The following is a 5,363-nucleotide window of genomic DNA, read 5'->3' as shown; positions in this document are numbered from 1 at the left end:
AATAGCTAAGGATGTTTATTTGTACCCATGAGGCAAATCTACACATGAGCCCAGCATTGGTGTTGCCCATAAAAAATTCATCCCACCCCAAAGGAAATTCCACCAGCCCGAGGATGGGCAATGGCCGAGGGAACACGGATGTGGCCTTGGTTCTCTGGTGGCTGACAAAGGAAGGGATGAGGGCTGCAGAGGTTGAGGCTCGTGGGCTGCTGCCCTCCCCCAGTGGCCAGACCAATGGACGGGTGCAGTACAGAAGCTATTATTCTGGATAATTCTGCAGAAACCTTTTCCTCCCAGCCCTGGAACTGAATGGGGGGAGGGAGCTGTGGACTCTTCGATGTTACACCACTGAGGGGACAATGCTACTCCTTTTGCTTGACACCTCTCAGATATTCATGTGATTTTTCTGGCCAGGTATGGAAAACTGATTCATTCAGCCTGGTGCACTCCCCTGTGGGAACAAGAGCCGCCAGAATGCAGGTAGCAGTGTCTGGGAATGGATATCTTGCCTGGCATTTAGCCGCCAATGTCATGAGGTGAAGTGCCTCAGTTTCCCCTTCCACACCACAGTGCAGGCTCGTTACCCCTTTACTGCGCGACCCAGTTGGAAGCCTGTCTAAAGGTCATGGCTTACAAGCTGCCTGCTTCTGAGACTCCTCTGCTCCTCCCCCAGCATGTGCACAATCTTCCTCCCAAAATCATGCGTGTCACACACTGTGAAAGGATTCACCATCATACCTGGCCTGCAGACAGCCCCAGACACCCCCAGCCAGGCTGCTCCCACCCCCTGGAATGTTCAACGCTGACCAAAGGCCTGGCGGTGATCAGCCTGAGGGCAGAGAGCCGCAGACACCCCCAGCCAGGCTCTTCTCCTGACCCTGGCAGGCCACACAGTGACTGAAGGCCTCCCATCAGCCAGCCTGGGGCCAGCTGCTGACAGTCTGCTCCCAGTGTCAGGAGATGGCAGGAAGCAGAGCAGCTCTGTCACTGCTTCCGCTTGTGGGACTCAGGTTGGCAGTGGGGCAGGAGACGTGGCCTCAAGAGGTTTCTCTCCTCGTGAGAAGCAGAGGAACCCCCAGGGCTGCAAAGGGCTGTTAAATCAGCCCCTCCTGCACAAGGACAGGCACCATTTGGAAGAGGGAAACCGCCCAACACACAAGCCTGATTTACTCCCCCTGGTCTTTGGCAAGTCCAGAAAGGTAATGGCTCAGCAGGAGCAGCCAAGGCTCATGCCTCACCAGCGACTGCTTCCCAGAGTCCAGCTGGAGCCAGACTATTGCTCAGAGCAGCCAAGCAGAGGGCTGTAGTCTGTGGGCAAAGGCTGCCTCGAGCCAGTATGACCACATAGGTACTTGAACCTGCAATGGCTTCATCCGAAGTCCAGCACTGTACCCAACCGGCCACACAGAAAAGCTGTGCTGAGCCCTCCTTTCCGGCAGGCAGATGTTGCACCTCTTGGGCCATTTTGCAATGGGAAGAGACTCTCTGGGCTCCCATCAGTAAGTGGTGGGGACAGAGTCTCGGCATTAGAGGAACCTCCCAGAAATCAGCCTGCGTCCCCCACTGGTACAAAGCCCTCCCCACGGACCAAACCCAAAGGGGCCTCACTGTTGTGTTTACCTCAGCTGCTCTGAGGGAGGCCACTGCTGTGGCTCAAACCTTCCTGCCCTCGCATCCCACTGTGCCAGACCCCAAAAGGCCCATCTCACCTGAAAGTAACCAGCACAACGTCACAATAGTGCATTTTGTCTACCCGCACCACGCGTTATTTCAACACTGAAATCGACGTGAGGTGGAGAGACATTGAAATCGCTCGTCTCATCCAAAGATGGGAATAGCCCCCTACTTCGACACTGAACGTCAAAGTAGGGCATGTGTGGACGATACACGTCCTGCTACTTCGAAATAGCGGGGTCCTCCATGGCGGCAATCAGCTGAGGGGTTGAGGCGTGCTGTCCACCCCCTGTGGGGCTCTATGATCACTGGGCACAGCAGCCCTTAAAGCACCACGGACCCAGATTTCCTGGGGCAGGAAGCTGAGAGCATGCAGGCAGCAGCACATACACGTGTTAGCCCTGCAAGCCCTCTATGGACATCAACCCAACCACCCAGCAACAAGGTTTTGAGCCAGCCCCCTCAGACCCCCCAGGGCTCCCCCCCGAGGGGACCCAGGGACCTCTCAGGAGCCAAACAGGGGACCAAAAAGAGGTGGGGCCCCTCCTGGTTGGAGGCTGAGCTCTGAGATCTGCTGGGGCTCTGGGGTGAGGAGGACGTGCTACACGTGATGGGGAGCAAGCCTCGGAAAGTGGAAGCATTCACCTGACTGGTCGAGGGCCTGGCAGCCCGGGATCACACTGCCCGCATCCAGATCACATCCGCAGCAAGGAGAAGGAGGTGCGGCAGGGTTATGCCTGGGCCCAGAATTGGTCAGCCAGTCTGGGACTGCCCCCACCACTTGCCCCTGTTACAGGGAGCTCAGGGTCATCCTGGACCCCGGAACACCTCTCCCCCCAGGCCACATTGGACACAGCAGCAGTTGAGTCCCAGCAGGCCTTGGAGCTGGAGTCCATCCTGGAGGCCAACCCCGCACCCTAGGGCCCACCCGAGGACCCACCCCTCGGGATGACAGAGAAGGGGTCCAGCAGTGAGGGGGGGGGAATCCTCAGAGACCTCCCCTCCCACAGCACCAGCTGGGCATCCACGCACGAGGGTTCCCTCAACCACAGCCGTGGATGGTCAGGTACACACCCCACAGGGCACACACCTCCATGCCATGGGGCAGGGGCACCAGATATGACCGGGTGCCCCACACACACCCAGTGGCCCTGACCAGCAACTACCCAGCCACAGCCCCTGGCCCTGCTCAAAGGTTTCACACAGGGAAAGCTGTACAGTCAGCCCCACCCCCAGGGCACAGGGATTTGCACTGGGCTGGTAATAGAGCAAAGGGGTTGTGTGGAGGGTCACAAGTGGGACTGAAGGGCAGAAGGAGACAGAAAGGCAAAATGTTCTTCTCGTTACGCTGCATCAAACACTCCCCCTGACGAGCTCCAGCTGGGGCAGCGCAGCCCATCCCCCCTCCGTGAGAGACAGGAGATAACTGTGCCCCACAGCTGGGCCCTCCTCGCCCCACCCCTGGGGTGTGAAGAGGGAGAAAGGAGGGAGTGGGGAGCACAGAGTGAAAGTGAGGGGGGGACTCAGGCTGGGGGAGCAGAGGACGGGCAGGACTCCAGGCTCTGCTGGTGGGATCCTGCACTGGGGCAGGTGGGGGGAGAGGAGGGCAGATTGGTGGAGTCCGACCCACACACTGCAGAGGAGACAATAAGTGAACGGGGATTTTTTGTTCCTCCCATCCTCACTGTCCTCTTGGCGGCAACTCCAGCTTCCCTCGGGCACAATGTCTGTGCTGGGGAATGGGAAGGGGTGGGTGTGGGCATCCTTCACAGTGGTTCAGCTCCATGAAAATTCATCACTTGATAAATCAGGTTGGTCGTCTTTGAAGTGCTTCAGGGCTGCTTTTTGGTTGAAGATACAGACTAACACAGATACCTCTGTGTCAGGAACAACAGTTTTTTCCAAGGGCAGCACCGTGGCTTGACTGGTGAAAGCACCTGCCTGTTAAACAGGCGATCCTGGGTTCAACTCCTAGTGTTGCCTGGGTGAAAGTCTTTGATGCTTTCTGCATTGCTGTGGGGAACTACAAAATCCTCCCTTGGCAATCCCAGCCATTGCTGGGAAGGTAAAGGCAGATAGGAGAAGAGAATTAGAAAGCATTCAGGCACAGACTAGAGCTCAGGAAAACACTGGTGTTTGGAGGGTGGTACCTCTGCCTGCAAGAACAGAATCAGATGCTCCCAGGTCTGGGCACAGAGGGTGACAGTGCAGTCCTGGCAGGGTGGGAGAGTTACTTTCCTCTCCTATCCCTTTGTTTGTCATTGACAAAAGCCAAACAACTCAGCAGAAAAGTCTAAGACAGGCACTTTGGCTCCCATGGGTGCCAGCCCTCTCCAGCAGCTCCATTGGCTTTCTCTGGTCCCCTTTTTCTCCCCGGTCCTTCAGCCTCAGAGGCTCCCTCCCTGCACACCTGCTGCAGCAGCACCACAGGCCCAGGTAACTCACCACTGGTGCAAATCCCTGCCTGCATCGCTCCTCTTCCCACACTTGTCCTGCCTCTTCCCTGAGGTCCCCAGTCGCTGCTGGAGGTGGAGTGCTGAGGTACAAGGAGCAGGCACCAGCAGAAGGTCAATGATGAGCAGCATTGGCCATGGGAGCTCAGGAGAGGGGCAGAGAGGTGCGTGGGATGGGAGGAGCGGGTCTCTGCACAGGGGGAGTTGGCTGGCAGTCCCTGGGCAGGGGTGAAGAGCCATGAGCAGCAGGTGGGGAGGCCTGTGGGGAGGAGAGGAGAGAGCAGCAGGCTGCTGGGGGCAGAGCTCAGGGGAAGAGGCAGAGCTGGGAGAGGAAGAGGTGTCATGGGAGGAGGAGGAGCACAGGTGGCCTCAGAGGGAGCAGGTGAAGAAAACCAGGGCCCCTCCCACTCCTAGGGAGCTTCCAGCGCTGGCACCAGCCTCCCCATTGCAGCTGTCACAGCCCACCTGTGTGCTGAGTCTGCACTGCCCAACCACCACCAGCACCAGCAGTGCCGTGGGAAAAGCTGTCTGGTTGGCAGGGCACTGTCTGCACCAGGGGTAGGTCAGTGCCCTCTTACTCAGGAGGGGGTGTGGGTTTTACAGCCCTGAGTCACACAGTGACACTGACCTGGTTCTCTAGGCTGTGCAATGAGTCACCCCCATTGGGAGTAAAACTGCTCCAGCCTCTGCCTGACAGGATCCAAACACCACTGAAGCCAGGCAGGCCCTGGGGTGGGCTGGCAGGAGTCAGGTGCGGGCAGATGGCAGAGCTTAGCTGGAGCAGGCACCATGGTTTGGTTGGTAAAGAACCTGCTGAGTAAAGGGGAGATCCTTTGTTCAACCCCCCAGTGGTACCTGCCTGCTGGCTTCAGGAACACGTGGTGTTGCCCCTCCCAGAGGACAGGACACGGGGCCAGGTCGACCTTTGGCCTGACCCACAATGGACATTTGGATGCTTTACATGGTGCTGACAGGCACTGACCATAGAGGTGCCTGTCTCCATTGCAGTGTGAGTGCCCTGGGGTGGCGCACTGTGCTCCAAGCACCACCCAGAAACCCCAGAGTCACCACTGCCACATGGCATGAGACGTGTGACCTGGACTTCCCAATGTGCTGGAAATTCCCAGCTAACCTCTGGCGAGGACCAAGGGCTGACACTGCAAGAGAGGGGTTTGTGGTGAGTCTGAGGGACAAAGACACCGGGGGGATTGCCCTGTGCAGGTTCATATCCCGCCA

The sequence above is a fragment of the Carettochelys insculpta genome, chromosome 7 (assembly GCF_033958435.1).
Source record: "Carettochelys insculpta isolate YL-2023 chromosome 7, ASM3395843v1, whole genome shotgun sequence".
Classification (NCBI taxonomy): Eukaryota; Metazoa; Chordata; order Testudines; family Carettochelyidae; genus Carettochelys; species Carettochelys insculpta.
The sequence above is the reverse complement of the archived record's forward strand: the minus strand, read 5'-3'. Positions refer to the sequence as shown.